Raw genomic sequence first — 18,590 nt, 5'->3', positions numbered from 1 at the left:
TCCTGCATAGGAAGCCAATTAAACAAACGATTTATTATGCATGTTATTTCTTTTCTTTTGATATTTAAGCATCAATATCACATAAGTAATATTAATTTATACAAACAACAATAATCTCCAACAATTGCACTCCCAAAACAAAGATGGTGGAAATGGATACAGTTAATGTAAATATGGAACAGTAATGACTAAGCATGAAATGAAATACGAAACCATATGGAAATAGTTTATTTCAAAAAATTATTTTAGTTTTAACTCTTCTTGTATTATCATGAAACAATAAAAAAAATAATAAATTTTTATTTTATACATTTCTTTAAATAAAGTTAGTTTTGTTTTAACACTTGTGCTATCACGAAACAATAATAAAAAAAAAAAGATAAGAACTGCCAAAACTAAATTAATTTTTTAAAATAAAATATTTCCATATGAATATATTTTTAATATTTAAAAAAAATTATGACACAAGTAATGTTAAAACTAAAATAATTTTATGAAATAAAATATTTCTATATGGTTTCGTATTTCGTTTCATGCTTAGTACCTTTTTTAAATATTTACATCAACTGTATTCATTTCTGCCATCTTTGATTTGGGAGCGTAATTGTTGGAGATTGTCCAAACAACTCCTGTTATAACGGTATGAAAGCTGTTTTCCACCTATAAAAACTTGTAACTTCCACCTACAACCTCTTCACAGTACACTAGCAATCATTTCGTGGCACACCAATGAACCGTGGCACACCAATGAGCCATGGCACGGTGATTAGGAACCACTGGCCTATGGATACAGTCAAAAACAAAATTCTACACCAAAATCAAATGTAACCTTTTGATGTAACAAATATAAGTACATCCGGGTTCTTCCTCACAAGATTATGATTGGCTGGTTAAGTCATACATACTGATTGGTAGAGCAGCTTAGGAGTGTAGAGGACTAGGATATATAAATCCTAATCCCGTTACAAAAGAAAATAATGAAACGAATGGAATTGAAGGAAACAAAAACTCATTTGATGGATAAAATAAACGTGTCGTTTATTTACTGTTGAAAGAATGAATGTTTTAGATATAACACAGGTTCATGCCCACGTGGGTGTAACTATCGTTTGTTGCGGGACTAGTGGTGTAGAAAGAAAAGGAAATGTGTGTTCATCTCACTATCGTTTGTTCGCGCGTGGGAAGAGAAGTTAGTAATATAATAGAAATGAGAATGATAGTCGAGCGTGTAGACAAAGACAAAGGATAGAGGGTTGACATCAGTTAAACTGTGCGCCATGTTAGCCGTCAGCTACGCGGTGGTGTTCTCTGGCACAAGTAGTAGATAGAGAGAGAAAGAATGAGAATGTCAATCCAGTTCATGGAGATAGAAAGCGTATAAAGTGTACGTACGGTCTATTAGCTTTTTGTCCCACATAGTAGCAAATTGCGTGAGGCACGCGCGTGCGTGCGCCTGCCAAAACGGCGGTTGCTGGTGCGCCAACCAACCACCTCGGAAGGCAGGTTGGAAAAGAAAGAAGCCGCTTATTGCTCTTTCTTTTATAGGTGTTTCCGGTGGTCTTTTGTGGATTTCCTTTGAAAGGAAGTGACGTCGTCCATCTGTGCTTACATGTGCGTACGTGTGCGTGTATGTGAGTACATGTGTGTGCGTTAGCGTGTGTGTATATACACGTGGATATGAGTGTATGTACGCGAACGTGAATATATGTACATGTGTGGACGTGAGCGTGTATGTTTGTGTGTGCGTATGTATATGACAAGTAATATAGCTTGAAATGTGAATGCATGTTTTTGTGTGAGACTAGATTGGTAGAGCAGCTTGGGAGAGACATTGAAAGATATGCCGAAACCCTCACACTTAAGGATGTACTGGGGCATTTGAACATTGGCCCACCAAATGGAAAAGACGGATTGCAAGAGAAATAAACAGGAATTATTTCTGCTGTTCAACGGAAATAATTTAACTACTTAATTAATGAATTAATCGTTAACACTATTCTTGATACGTTTCAAAAATGTTACTATCACCAAAAATATGCTGTCTGAAGCCAGAAGCGGCACCACAGTTTTACAAGAAGTGATATTAATTTTGTAGCAGTTTTTGTTTTTATAATAATATCATGAGTTTTGCGTTCATGCCATCCATCCATAAACAGAAAAGAATATGATTTTAAATTATGGAAATCAATATGTCTATAAAAGTGAGAATCTTTGATCTACAAACTTGAAATTTGGTATATAGGTAATTCAGACATGTGGAAAACTTTTTAATTGGTTTTCATTCGGAAAAACAGGCTGCTAAGGAGTTAAAATTGAAAAATTGGTACTTGGTAGTTGTCGAATTTTTATCTGCTTGTCAACTGTTACACGACAGCTTCCTTATGTTAAGAATAAGATGGTCTGACAACACTTTCAAAGATCATGTCAAGCTGGTCTAATGGTTATCATACTTGACTCACTGTTTTTAGGTTTTGGTTTCGATCTCAGACGAAGTATTTTTGTTTTTACTTGCAGAAAGTGAACTGTTTTTTTTTTTTATTTTTTTAATTACATTTTTACCCCAAACAAGGCACAGTGCCACTTTGATGTAGGAGGTTACTATCAGGGACAAAAGTTGCAGGAATACTATGTAGGGAGTTGAGCAGCAAGATGTCTGTTCACATTACACTTGAACTTTTGCATGTCAGTCCAGTTGGAGAAGCAGAAACCCGGAAGGGAATTCCAAAATTTAGCAGTTCTGGAGAAGAATCTATTGGAGTAGAAGGCTTTCTTACACCTATGGATCTCTACTGTGTAGGGGTGGGACTTTGCTGTTTGTTGGGTTTGTTGGGGGTTTTTAGTCGAGAGGTTACAAGGGCTTGTAGTCCGTCAGAGCATCCACCATTAAAATACTTGTAAAATAGGTAGAGGGATGCAACATTTCATCGATGGGACATAGGTTGAAGCTTAGATGACAGTTCAGGGTTGGCGACTCTCTTTTAAACTCTGTCCAGGAGATGCACCAGCCCAAATGTGACAACAATACTCCATATATAGACGAAAAGTGGGCTTGTACAGGATACTTTCAGGCGTAAATAACTTTCTAGGCTGGTAGAAAGAACCTACCTTCTTTGCAGCAGCCTTGGCAATGCTCTCATTGTATCTGTTCCAACTCATGTTCCCTGTGAACGTTAAGCAATATATCTTTAGCTTTAGCTATTTGTGGTTGAGAAGGCTTCTTGTAATTATTAAAGGAAACAAGCTTAGTCTTGGCAGTATTGAACGTTACCGTCCATTTTTGACCCCATTCCACTTCAGACTGGCTGTCTTCCTCTAGCGTTTCTGTCATTGCCTTGGATATATGTTCATTTGTTTTCCCCTCGTGTCTGTAATAGAGTGTGGTGTTGTCAGTAAATATACCCATCTCAGAGACTATTTTATCAGGGAGGTCATTTATGAATATCAGGAATAATAAAGGTCTAAGGATCGACCACTGTCAAAAGCCTTAGATATATCTAGGGCTACTGCCCCCCCACCTGCCTTATACAGTGCATGGTATATACGTTCAGAGATTACAGTTAGAATATCTGTTGTAGAATGGGCTTGCCTCAATCCATATTGATGGTCGGACTGAAGTTTAGTAACTGTCAGGTGGTGAACTAGGGCTTGATTAATTATGGACTCAAATATTTTGGCAAAAAGAGGGAGGAGGCTAATGGGGTGATAATTTAATGGGTCAGTTCTTTCGCCAGAATTCTTGTAAACTGGTACCACAGAAGCAGTTTTCCAGCAGTCAGGAAAGCATGATTTGTTAAGGCATTTGTTGTGAGAGTTTGGAGAGAACTGGAGCAGAGCATTTTTTTAATAGCACAGCCGAGATGAGATCAGGTCCACATACGTTTGTCTAGCACCTCTCACCCTAAGCTGAAACTGTTTAGAAAAAATATAATACTCGCATGCACATGTCTCAGTTTTTTTCATTTTCTTTTTTTGTTTCAATTTTTGGAAACGAATTAAATGTTACATTGAATACCTGTGGTAATTCTGTTTATAATGAATAAGAATTCTGCATTGATTAAAATATAATATTTGTGCGTATTTTATGGCCAGGAAATGCTGGGCGGCCTGCTAGTATATATATATACATATATATAAAAGATTATAAATCGTAATATGTGCAGGAGTATATTACACCATGTTCTTTTATGGTTATTAATCATGTGAAAGCTGTTAGGAGACGCATTCTTCTTAAACAAATAAAAAGTCAAAAAAAGAAAGGTTTTCCATAGCTTTCACATCCCGAAATTTTCATCTCCATAAATGAAGCTCAAGACATATAACCCTTTCTATTATACTAGCAGGGCTACCCGACTTTGCTTGTGACCATATAAACAATGAGAAAATTGAAGTTGATTTTGAACATATATGTTATTCTTAGGACAGAGGAATTTGGAATGTTTACGTATCATTTGCTATTTCAAGCAAAAAAATATTTTACTTACCCTAGGACGAGTATTACACATATATAAATAATCGTACCTTCTCTAGGATAGGTAATTTACAGCACGTATATGGAATAATTTTAACTTCGCTAGGACGGGTAATGTACAGCACATATTTAAAATAATTTTACCTATCCTTGGACGGATAGTTTAAATACATATATGAAACAATTTTACATACTCTGGACAAGTATTTTACAACATATACGAAATAATTTCTCTTCCCACCAAGGCAACCATAATTTAAAAAAAAAATATGAAATCATTTTTAGAAGATGGATCATTAGGATTTCCAAATTAATACATAAATACATTGTCTTGGTTAATGATTAGGCGACCCTTGCTTCATCATACAAACATACACACACATTTTGCCTTTTATATATTAGATTGACATGTTTCTAGATTATTTTGTAGGGCATCTTGTGAAATTTCCACAGATTTCATTAATATATTGTGACAGGGCAAGGACGTGCATATGCAAATGCCGACCCATGGGTGAAGTGACGTCACGGTAGGGAAAAATAAAAAAAGACTATAAAAAGAATGTGTGCACAGACAGATGATCATGAGATGATCATGAGAGAAGGAGCACAATTTATTTGGGAAAGTACCTTGAAAATAAATGCTGCTGTGACAACGGGAAAAAGAGTGTTGAGTTATTACTTGTCTCCTGTTCCTAGCAACGTACTCTGCTACAACGTGTTGGGTCCCAAGGGTCTGCATGTTAATGTGTGTTTAAACGTGTACAACATTAAAAAATTCTACAACAAACAAACAAGTAATGAAACAAAATTAGTTATAACTAAGGAAGCAAAATTACTGTGAGTTGAAACTATAATCTATGATATAGATAGTAGGCCCCTCCCCCCTACATCAAAATGGCACTTTGCCTTGTTTGGAGGCAGTTGTCTATGTGTATGCTTGTATATAAAGCTAAAAATCAAAAACTACTAACCAAAGACACACAAAGTTATATTTTCTTGATCGTATTGCCCCAGATATATATCTAAAATTTAGAAAAAAAAATTTATTATTAGGTGGTCAAATGGGCATTTAATGCTATCAAGACGTAGATATATTGGTAATGTTATCAAGTAAGGGGAAGTAACTGATTTTTTCTTTGCAGTAATTTCCCTGAAGCTGACTCAAGTTAAGAGTGTGGGCATGTTCAGAGAGAGGGATGGACTGGGTGAAAATGAAAGAGGGAATAGAAAATGGAAGGGTAAAACGGAGGAGGAGGAATGAGAGAAAAGGATAGAAGTTATATTACACTTTTACCCCGTATTACATAGTTGGTCTGGGCTGAAAAATTATTATCGTGATTGGTATTGATATTTGTAAAAATAGAAACGGAAAGAATGTTATCAAGGAGAAAGGTATTTTTAGGATAAAATTATTTATGTTAAAATAGTTCCTAAAAATGTTAACTTGGTGAAAAGAATGTTAACTAACATAAACAAAATATGTGAAAAGTGAATCATCTGATTTGTGTCTTTGGTCACGTGGGGTCAATGATGTAATAGTTTGAGAGACATGTAGAAATTAGTCAAGAGCTGGCAGCAGGAGAAGAAAGTCAACAGTCATTAGTCAGAGGAAGAAAGATGGGTCACTGACCGTAATGGCTCGGAGCAGGGGAGACTGTTGGAAAATGTTGCTAGCAAAAATCTAAGACCAGTGTGCAATGGAGAAACATTGATAAAAGCTTCTGTAAATACAAACAAGATTTTGTGTCATACCAATCTTCATTTGCAGTTTTTCCAAGGATCCACTATGATTTTTTTGTTGAACTTTCTAACAGAAACAAGATATTTTGGCTATGGCCACTGGCCTAAACAACATGATAAAGATATTTTGTGGCAAAGGCGACGTGGTAGCTTGGCTAACAAAAGTAGACCTGGTGCCAAAACTCCAAAAAGTAGATGACGTTGCCATGGTGATACCGTTGTTCTTGGAGAGAAACATGTTGGCCCTGTACTTGGAACTGAATGAGTGGGAGCAGGCCAATGCTGATGCAATTCGAGCCAGATTAATCCAGGCTTTTACTGAGAGACCGTTTGAGGCCTACAACAAATTAAAAGAGGTGAGGTGGATGGGGGAAATCCGTCGATGTATGCAGCAACAAAATCAAAAAAATTGGTGAAGCTGGCGAGAATTAGAAGACATGCAGTGGGTCACATAGCCAAGATGGTGTTTGTCACCGGATTCCTGAAGGAGATTTTTAAGAAGCTGCAGCAGGTCTCGGGTGCCAAGATCATGGAGGTGAGTGAGTTGCTCCCAACTGCAAAAATATTAATGAGCACCCAACCCTCTGGGTCTGTAGGAAGAGCAGCAACGGCTCGGAAAGATGTGAGTAGAAGCCGGACGAGACCACATGTTGCATGTTCCGAATGTGGGGATCAACACCTGCAGCTGCCCCGACTCAGGAATGATGATGTGCTTGCAGCAGATGTCCAAGCAGGAGATTGTGGTGGAAGGGCGAGAAGTCATGGTCCTGATCAACACTAGCTGTACCACTACTATGGTGCACACGAGCTTAGTCAGAGGATGGCAAGGGAAGGGCGAAGTAGTGGCATTCAATGTGTCACGAATTAAATGTCGAGTGAGGAGGACCATTAATGCTTGAGATTGAGGATTACCGGATGAGGGTGCATGTAGTTGTTTCTCGTGTTGAAGCAATTGTCGGAATGGACATAATATACTGACTTGGAGGCATCACACTCAGTGGCAATGGTATGAGGTTCAGACCGGCTGGGTGGGCAGTGACAGAGCGGGTCAATGAAGGGAGAAATGAGGCCGGAGAGAAAAAAAGGATATCGATTAGTAATTCAGACTTTTAAACAAAATTCAACAGGAAATTGGACAGTGGAATGGGATGATAAAGTGGGAGGAAGTATGACCGCCGTAATCAAAGTGTCCTCAAAGAACTCAGTTCAGGAAATGTGAAACATGCTGTGAACACTGGATGAAGTTGTATGGTGTGATGCAAGCAGCATTGCAGCAAGTGCTGTCTTGGAAGTGGGTGGAGTGGTTGCAAAAAGAAGCCTGGCCTGGCTTAGAAAGAAGGATGATGCTAGTTATATTAATGTTGCAGAATTGGACCAAAGTGATTAACAAAGAGTGAATCTGAGCTTGAAATGAGGACTATGTAACATCTGTGTGAAAACAAACTCTGCGACTGTGTTTGTCTGGCTAAAATCGGTAATTGCCAACGATAAAAGGATAAGGATGAAAGGGTAGTGGAGATGCTAGTGAAGTGCAGGCTAGAGATGCTGGCTGAGCTGATGCAGGAATTTTCCCTGAAGCTGTGCATAACTATGGTGGCCTCTCAGAAGAACAAAGCAGATGTTCTTATGAGAGTAAAAAAGGGCTGGCTCGTGCCAAAAGAAGAGGATATCGCTGCAGTGTCTAATCTGGATATTTCTGGGGTGCGAGAGTTGCACAATCTACATGATCTGGGGGCAGAGAGAACATTGTTTCTGGTGAGAAAAGTTAATTGGAGTGTCCACAAGGAACAAGTGAAGCAAGTGGTCAGGACATGTGACAGGTGTCAGTCAATTGACCCTACTCCAAGCACGCACGAAGCAGGAGAACTAGGTGTAACGGGAACCTGGGAAAGACTGGCAATTGATGTCATGCATTACAGGGGGTGGGGGTGGGGCTTTATATGACAATGATCGACTGTGGCCCCGGGCGCTTTATCCTATGGAGAAGGTTGCGTGACGGAATGGCCAGTGAAATAGCAGCAGCTCTCAACATGGTGTTTCTAGAGTAAGGTTCGCTAGAAGAGCTGCTAACCGACAATGGGATCACATTTAAATTGGTAGCAGTTGCGGATGTACTGAAGAAATAGAATGTCCATCACTTCTTCAGATCTACCTATAGACCCAGTGGCAACGGATTGTGGAAAGAAACCACCGGATAATAAAGGCAATCGCAGAGAGGGGGCACCTCGCCGGAGTAAGCTATCTACTGGTACAATATGCCGCCTAGATTGGGACAAGTGCCAGAAACAGATCCACACTTGTCAATATTCAAGTATTCCTGGAGGCATCCCAGAGTTGAGCTGGCAAGCAGAGAGGTAGAGACAACAGGGACTATCAAACTCAAATACGAACACTGGTGAAGCATATTTTTTTGTTTCCATCATTTTTTGCGATAGGTGCAAACTAGTATAATATAAAGAATCATAAAATGTTACTGCTACTTGACATAAGGGATTAACAAAAGTTACTCCCCTTGCATAATTAACTTGAAAACAAACAAACAAAAAACAAACAAAAAAAACTGTTTTTCACTCTGTTCATTTAGCGTTTAACTGCTTATATATATATACGAGACTGTATATTATCAAAAACAAAAGTTCTTATAAAAAAAAATTTAAAAAAACGAAAGAAAAAAACGATTACCGTCAAGAATTCCCTCTATATTAAAAAAAAAAAAATATCTGTATGATTTACTTATCTGTGATGGAACAAAAATGTCATATTTCAAAAATCATATAAATTGATCGAGTAGTTTCATTTTTAACTACGAAAATCAAATTTTATGAGTAAGCAAAAATGGGACTGTCTTGTGTCACCATCTTGAAGAAACAGAGACAGATAAATCCACAATAATTCAAATTTGCAAGATCAACCTTATAATGCCTACAATTTTCTTTATAAAAATGAAACTTGATCAATTTATGTGATTTTTTGGAATATGATCTTTTTATTCTATAATGTGTACTTACATACAGATTTTTCTACTGAACAACTACTAAAAAATTTATCTGTTCGGATTTTAAACTGACAAGTTGTAGGGAGAAAGAAATATAGGTACTCTTGCAGTATAATTAACAACCAAACCCATTAGAATTTAATTTTCTACCGACCTGTAGACATGGATTGTTCTGAAACCGTTTCCAAGTTATATTTTTTTTATGTTAAAATTAGATTTTGTTCAAAGTATTCTTTTTTGCTACATGAGAATCAACAACATAGTTGTCTCTCACTCCATTGTTGGGTAATGGGCTTCATTCTTTAAAAGATAGCGAGAGAAAATGACTTACCTTATAATTAACCTTAAGTCGAAGCGAGCAGTTTCAGAGGTTAGTAGTACGTTATTTTTTTTCCGTTTATTTTCTCAGGTGAAAGTTATTCAAAGCTAAGCAACTGTCTCCAAAAACTTGACGACATTGTTTTTTTTTTTGTGTTACAAGTTAGTTTAATGATAATAAATTCAGTGATAATAAATCTTTTAATAAGTTACCACTATTTAAAAGTACTGTGATACTATGGACGTCTACAAAGTGTTAGGAAGTGATTCATGAAAAAAGAGGAAAAACATGTTGGAAGTAAAAAAAAGAAATACATAACAATGGGAAGAAAGTTTCTTGCGGTGTTTGCTTAGATCTCTTTCTTGTATTGGTGTGAATAATCACATCGCCTCTGTTCAGTCTTGGAAGACAATGGATACCCCCTGCAGGATAGCTGTGTGCGTTGTTGTAAGGCAAAAGTTGTGCAATCCTCAACCATACCTCTCCTGAATCGACACTGCTTGAGTTAAATGGCAAGGAGAAGTACAGGACGACTGGAAACCAATGGAGAGTACATACAGCACCTGGAATTCCCAAATGGTCACCAATTTTAGTACTGACCAGGCTCACCGTTGCTTAACTTTGGTGATTTAACGGAAACTGGTGTGTTAACATCATTATACTGTATCTAGTGAATAAGAAGTTCTGAGGTATATCATAATGTGCGCTTCTACACTATTGTGACAAAATTTCGGACATCGTAAAACTGAATTTCACATGAAAACAATGGTATCTATGTATTCCCTATATTTTTACGATGATTATATCCAAAAATTACGAAAATTGATAAGGTAGAAAATTATTTATTAAAGAAAATAAAAAATAGAATTTGATGAAAACGATTATAAGATACAGGAGAGTTCAAAAGGGAGGTAATTTTCTGTTTCAATTCAAACAAAATGGCTGCAATTTTTCACATGCTAACACGATTAAAGTTTTTTTTTTTTAATTCAGTAATATTCAGGTAATTCTGACTGCATAATTTGGAAGCTACCATTGTAATTTATTAGAATTGATAAAAAAAAAATCAGTAGAAACCATTGTTTTTTTTTATCTGAAAACTCCATTTATTGACTACAAAATCTCGTCTTAATAGTGTAGAAGCACTTTATAATGACTATAGAGAAGATTGTAGGCCGAAATAATATCCCAGTGTAATTATTGGCACCCAAGGAAAAAAGTTTAAGTCTCTTAAGTCAAAAATGTTTACAACAACACACTAAAAAATAGAGGATATAAAAATGCCTAAATTAAATACAATAGCAATAATATTAATACAACTAGATCTAATAATCGAGGAAGGAAAATAATTTGGTTCACACTACCCCACTTCAACCTAATGGTAAAAACGAAACTTAGGAATAAATTCCTTCATCTTATAGATAAACACTTCCCATCTAACAGTACACTACATAAAATCTTGAATAGAAATACCCTAAAACTTAGCTATTGCTGTACTGAAAACCTAGAGAGAATTATAAAAAAGCACAATAATAAAATATTAAGGAAAAACAATCCAACTACGGACTCTAATGATAATAGAAAGACTTGCAGCTGTCAAAAACCTACGGAATGCCCACTAAGCAATAATTGCTTACATTCTCAGTGGTATACCAGGCTAGAATATGCACCATAGAAAACCTGGAAACAGAAACATTCTACATAGGTAGTACTTAAGACATTCTATGGTCATACACTATTAATGAATAATAAAGCATATGCTACCAACACCTCACTCTCAGTACACTACTGGAGGCTAATTGAGGTGAAGAAAACACCTTCAATCGAATGGAAAATTCTTAGAAAGGCTAAAACATGTAATTCACTAACTTCACCCTGTTACCTATGTTTAGCAGTGAAATATGAGATTCTTAGTTTTAAGGAGTGGGATTTATTATTAAATGTAAAAGTTGAATCGGCTATAAACTGCAATCACTTTGGTAGCTTCGCTTTAAATAAACTATAAAAAACTAATAGTGACCCTCACAGTAGTAACCGTAAACTCATACCCCCCCCCCTCAATCCCAATATCTTAATTGATTAATAAATGGATTAAGGTAAAAGGAAACCGGATACAAAGTGGCCCCGATACACCACTAATTAATAACTATACTCACTATAAACTAACACACCACTAATTAATAACTATACTCACTATAAACTAACACACCACTAATTAATAACTATACTCACTATAAACTAACACACCCCTAATTAATAAAGACACTCACTATAAACTAACACACCCCTAATTAATAAAGACACTCACCTAATCATGAAAGAAGACGCTAACATTAAGCAACTTAGCTAATTTTAAGGTAAGGACCATCCCCTAGTTATCCTTCAGTTCCATTTCAAATGCTCGCCGCTTATACCAAACTAAGCGATCAGCAACACATTTTGCTAACAATTATATTAAGGTGAGTGCACTTTACATACTTAATAATTAAACATCCAAAAACTAAAATATTCTATGGGTAATACACACCTTTAATTGGAATGTTGATATGTACCTACAAGATTATTATCAAAAAACAATGCTACATTAGGAAACCAACCACATAATTAACCCCAAATGATAACTTAACAATCTAACCAGAGAACTAAATGAATTGAACACTCCACGAAGATGAATAAATACATGCTATCTATGCATTCATTTACATGTCGATAGTATAAAGATCCAATCCCTATAACTAAACATATTAACATATCAAATATATACATAATATAGTATTAGAGAAAGATTTAACTACCCAAATAAAAATAAAAAATGACAACCAACGAAAATAAGTTTGCCACGATGATTACCCCAAACATCATTGTATAGGGAAAAATATAACTACCAATACACCACATTTATTTCAATCTTATTAATAGGCTCATATATCCATTTAAAATGACTACTAACCCGACTATAAGGTTATATATCTTATACATAAACATACAATCTGAACTCCAATCTCTGGTCCCATCTCGCCAATCTTTTACAAAAAACACCCGTCTAGCTGAATCCACTGTCTAAAACTTTCCCCACTCTTTATCTATGCCTAAATCAAAACGTAGATTCCATGAACAAAGCTTCTTTCTTAGAACTGCACGCCTGTGGAACTCTGTTCCGTCTGCTTGCATCCCTCCTGACTACAACTTGGATGTCTTCAAGTCCAACGTAAACAAATTCCTGATGAACCGCCCCCTTAAGTAGACACTTTAAATATCCACACTAACGTACTGTACTTACAATAACCCTTATCCCTGAATGGCTTCCGGGCCTTGATAAGTGGTGACCACCTTGTAAAAAAAAAAAAAATACAAGTAAATAAATAAGGAACCCAAAAAACTAAACATAAATGAAAGAATGAAAAATAGAGGAGTAAAAAAGATAATTAATATATATGAAATAAATACAAAAATAAATAAATAAATAAAAAACAAAAAATCAAAAAAACTTATCAATAGAAATCGCCAGCAGTAAAGAAAGGACAATCATAAAAATGACCTAGCATATAGGCAATAGTGACGATAGATATATAAAAGCACTTTAGATCAAAGCAAGAAAAGTAACCACCAGACTAATAGAATTCTAATACCTCCAAACTGTCAACAGCTTAATTGCATGAAACTATTCTGAAAACTAGAAAACTAAAAACAAATGAATGAATAAAAAATGAGAGATAAAAAATAAAAAAATAGATAAAAATAACACTTGTCAAAAAGAAAATCAAAGTTACCACCAATAAAAGATATACAACAATAAAAAAAACATCATAAGATATGGGAAATTTTAAATCAAGGGCAATAAATAACCGCCAAGCTAAAAGAATCATCTAACACCTCCCTACTAATGACAGCTTAAACACGGGGAAACAGCATTCCCTCTCCTCTCACCACACCTCTAAAAAACCCTAATACTGATATTCACAAAGTATATACGCCAATTTACCTTCGGAATGTAGATTGCACCCAAATATCCTATAAAAACCAATGTAATCTTGACACCCGTTCAATATCAATTCACTTTTGGTCTGATGAAGTGTTGTCCCTGAATTGGGACTTCACTGAAACATGTATGCAAATATGTAACCAACAATGTTTGTATAATAAACAGACTATATATACACACACACAAATATATATATTTGTAATGAAATGAACCATAGTGGGAATTCAGCCGACTAAAATAAGATGGAAACCAGGGTGAGGATAAAGGAAAAAAAAATGGGGGAAGTTACATGTAACAAATGTACAATTCAGTAAAATAAATAAGTCGATTAAAAATGAGATCGCTAAAATACATCCGAAGCGCTTTTCGTTCAGACTAACTGTTCAAGGGTATATGTCTGAAAAACGATTTTTTTAAGAATATTAGGTAGCGGAATGGAGTAAGAGTGGAGAGGAGGTTAGACAAAAAACAAAAAAAAACAAAAAAAACTGTGACGACCTAAATAATTCTAATTGGAGCCGGAGGTTTCTCTGCTTGCACAAAGTAGTGGGGCTGGAAATGATGGCAAATGCCTCGAGGATAGACAGGTGGAACTTTGTACGTCCTCGGTGTAAAACAGAAAAACACGCCAGAGAGAATGCAAGAGAATGCTCTATCCCTCCAAATTGCTTTTTCCACAAAATCCGCTTTTCCCTTTTTTCATAAGGATTTCTTGCCTATCTCTCAATCAAGCAATATTGTTTACAAATTTCAATGTCGGTGTGGTGTCGTCTATATAGGCAAGACTACCCAGTGTCATCAGGTTAGAATCGCCCACTATTTTCTTTTTTTTTGTTTGTTTAACCTCCTCTCCGCTCTTACTCTATTCCACTACCTAATATTCTAAAACAAATCGTTTTTCAGACATATACCCTAGAAAAGTTAGTCTGAACGAAAAGCGCCTCGGTGTATTCTAGCAATCTCGTTTTTAATCGACTTATTTATTTTACTGAATTGTACATTTGTTACATATAACTCCCCCCACTTTTTTTCTTTTTCCTTTTTCCTCACCCCGTTTTCATCTTATTTTAGTTGACTGAATTCCCGTTATGGTTCATTTCTTTACAATTATTTTAAATCGCCAATCAAATAAGGACACACACACACACACACACACACACACACACACACACACACACACACACACACACACACACACACACACATATATATATATACATAAAAGTATATATATATATATAAATATATATACATATATAAATAAGTATATATATATATATATAAATATATATACATATATATAAATATATATACATATATATAAATATATATACATATATATAAATATATATATATGTGTATATATATATATAAATATATATGAATATATATATATATAAAGATATATATATAAATATATATATATAAATATATATATATAAATATATATATAATACATATATATAAATATATATATATAAATATATATATAAATATATATATAAATACATATATATAAATATATATATATATATATAAATATATGTATATAAATATATATATATATATATAAATATATATATATAAATATATATATGAATATATATATATATAAATATATATGAATATATATATATATAAATATATATAAATATATAAATATATATATATAAATTTATATATATAAATATATATAACTATATATATATAAATATATATATATAAATATATATATAACTATATATATATATAAATATATATACAAATATATATATATATAAATATATATATATATATATATATATAAATATATATATAAATATATATTAAATTGTGATTCAATGAATTCCAAAAAACTCTCATTGAAATGAAATGAAGTGGTTGGGTTTCATATCAAAGAATTTTTATTATTCTAAGCAAGACAAAGAATGCTTTTGAAAATTAATCTCCTTAACCGAATAATTGGCAGTTATATTTTGTAAACCTTACAATCTCACGTTTCCATAACAACTGATTGTTAAATAAAAACTATTCTGAAGAATATTAAGCTCCCTCCAAATAAGGTTGAGCTTTTCTATCCCTTCTAAATATGTTTCACAAAGAATACTTACCACTTTCCGCTAAAAATATACCAATTCCCTCTAAACGTTCATACATACATAAGCTTGTACAGTCCATCAACAAATTTCTTATAAATGTCAGATGGAAAGCCTACCACTTTGACCAACACACCAACAAGAAACACAAAAAAAAAAAACTAGTTCAACACCCTGAAACAATCAAAATGGACATCCCAGTTAACTGTAATAGTGAACAGAAGAAACTACAAAGAACTGCAGCAAAATTCTACAGGCTTAAAACGAATCAGCACCCTATGTTTAAACCAAAACTTAAACATTTTGAAAACATGTTAATTGACTTAGTCAAAAACGTAAAGTTTAAGAATAACTGCCATACACCTAACAGTACCACTAGGAAAATAAATAACTTTGCGAAAAAAGTCAGTAAAAGTTCACATATATTTGTTCCAGCCGATAAAACCAAAAACTATTATAAACTAGAATACAGCAATTATAAGAAATTTATATACAAAGAATTAAACAAATCCTATAAACCTGCTCCCAAAAACAAAATAGATGAAATCAACTTAGAAGCTAAAAACTTACTTAACATTATGAATATCCATGAACATACAGAAATTGTCACTCCTGGCACTCCCAGATTTATACTGAAAGACCACAAAGAAAACTTCCACGAGAACCCTTCCATTAGACTAATTTGTCTATCTAGGTCGGACATTGGTCTAGTAAGCAAGAAAATCTTAGATAGAATCATACCTTCCATTAGAGACAAAGTTAAATTCCCACTGTGGCAATGTACAGACTCAGTTATAAACTGGTTCTTAAAACTTAAGGATAAGCAACAACTAAGCTTCATCACTTTCGATATAAATAATTACTATCACTCAATCTCCCCAATACTATTAAATAAGGCACTAATATTTGCAAAAAAGCATTCGGACATAACGGATTTAGAAATTAAATTAATATTATTAGCCAAACGATCCCTAATTAATTTTGAAGGTAAATATTGGACAAGTAAAGATACCCCTAATGACTTCGACATAATAATGGGATCTTCCGATAGTGCACAAGTAACCGACTTAGTGGGTCTTTATTTATTAAAAAAATTAGTATAGAATTCGACAACATGCAAGGGGGGGGGGCTATACAGGGGATGACGCATTACTCGTCACCCCCGCAAGACCAAGACAATACAACAACACTATCAAAAAACTGCATGAATTTTTCAAAAACTTTGGATTAACAATAGATGTCGACCCAAATAAAAAAACTTCCAACTTTTTAGACGTATCTTTAAATCTATGTTATGAATCTTACACCCTGTACCATGAACCAAATCTAAACCTTTTTTATGTACACAAACAATCTAATCACCCAAAGTCAATAATCAAATCAATAGTTCCATCTATCTCCAAAAGAATACCAAATCTATCAGCTGACAAAAAAGCCTTTGACCAGGTATCAACATTCTACAATAATGCTTTAAGGAATTCAGAATATAAAGAATGCATAGAATATAACAAAAAACACCCTTTAGCAAGAAAACTACATTCAGTAATTACTCATAATATGACAATAAAAAATAACAACAACAACAACAAAATAAGCCAAAATGTTCCTAACAATACAAATTTTCTCACTAAATACACAGCCCCCAGCCCAATCCCAAATCAAAAACAATTTAATAAGAAGAGAAAAGTAAGACGTAAGAATGTCATTTGGTTCAATCCTCCTTTCAGCTCCAATGTAAAAACTAACATTCCAAAAGAATTCATCAGAATAGTGGAAAAATCTTTTAAATACCCTCATAAGTATAGTACCGTATTGAACAAAAACTCCATAAAAATCTCATACTCCACAATGCCTAATCTAGCACAAACAATAATTTCGACAAATAACAGGAAAATTAAACAAGCGCTGGCTATACCAATTGACCTAATACCTAGTAACAAATGTAACTGCTAAAATAAAAATGAATGCCCCCTTAATAACGATTGCATACACAAAGATGTGGTATACGCCTGCAGTCACGCAATTACCAAAACATGCAAACAACCAATCAAACGAGGAAAACAATGAATATAGTCGAAGTGTTCAGAACGCAAGCATACATAGGGAAACATATGGTGAGGGCTCTAATAATAATAACAACAGAAACAACAACAGCCAGGCTAACGTATCCAATAATATAATTCCCAGTGAAGACCAGATTAGGATTAACCAGAACCCAGGCTATGAATCCCCAGGTCCCATCTTTGCCCAGCCCCCCAATATAAGACTCAATAGCAATGGGACCGATGAACAAATAAACAATAATAAAACAAGGAAAACATTCACGTATATAGGTGCATCATCAAGCTTAATAAAAATAAGAATCTCAAACCACCTACATTCCTTCAGAAATGAAAGATCTCAAAACAATGATAATAATAGTACATCCTTAACTAAATTAATCAACAACCTAGAGGACAAGAAAATTCTATATTCAATTAAATGGAGCATACTGAATAAATCTAGATCATATGCCCCAGGGGATAAGGTTTGCAATCTTTGTATATCCGAAGCAGTTAACATCATCACTTTCAACAAACCCATCATAAATACCAAAAATGAACTAGTGTCCAGATGTAAACACAAGAAAAAATTTAAATACAGCCATCTTAAAATAAAATAACATACACTCTCGGTATAAATGATAAATAGGTAAAAACAAAGGATTAAATACACATTAGTCTTAACTAAAATCTAAACTATTACTTTGCTAATATAATAATGTTCATTTTCTAAAGATAGGTTCTTAATCACCTCTTTTGACCCATATAATAACTTTCTCTTTTTGTATATATGCACATGTTAAGTAGGGCCTTACTCTAAGCATATTAACATACTACACTTTAAATTTCTTACACGTAATTTGCACTCTAAGATCTAATTATAATAGTATTTCCAAAAACATATAGCTTCCCATTTAAAGAATTAAAATTTCGCCCCCATCTACTAAC

The sequence above is a fragment of the Euprymna scolopes genome, chromosome 26, assembly GCF_053919585.1.
Source record: "Euprymna scolopes isolate OS-2025 chromosome 26, ASM5391958v1, whole genome shotgun sequence".
Classification (NCBI taxonomy): Eukaryota; Metazoa; Mollusca; class Cephalopoda; order Sepiida; family Sepiolidae; genus Euprymna; species Euprymna scolopes.
Note: the sequence above shows the minus strand (reverse complement) of the source record.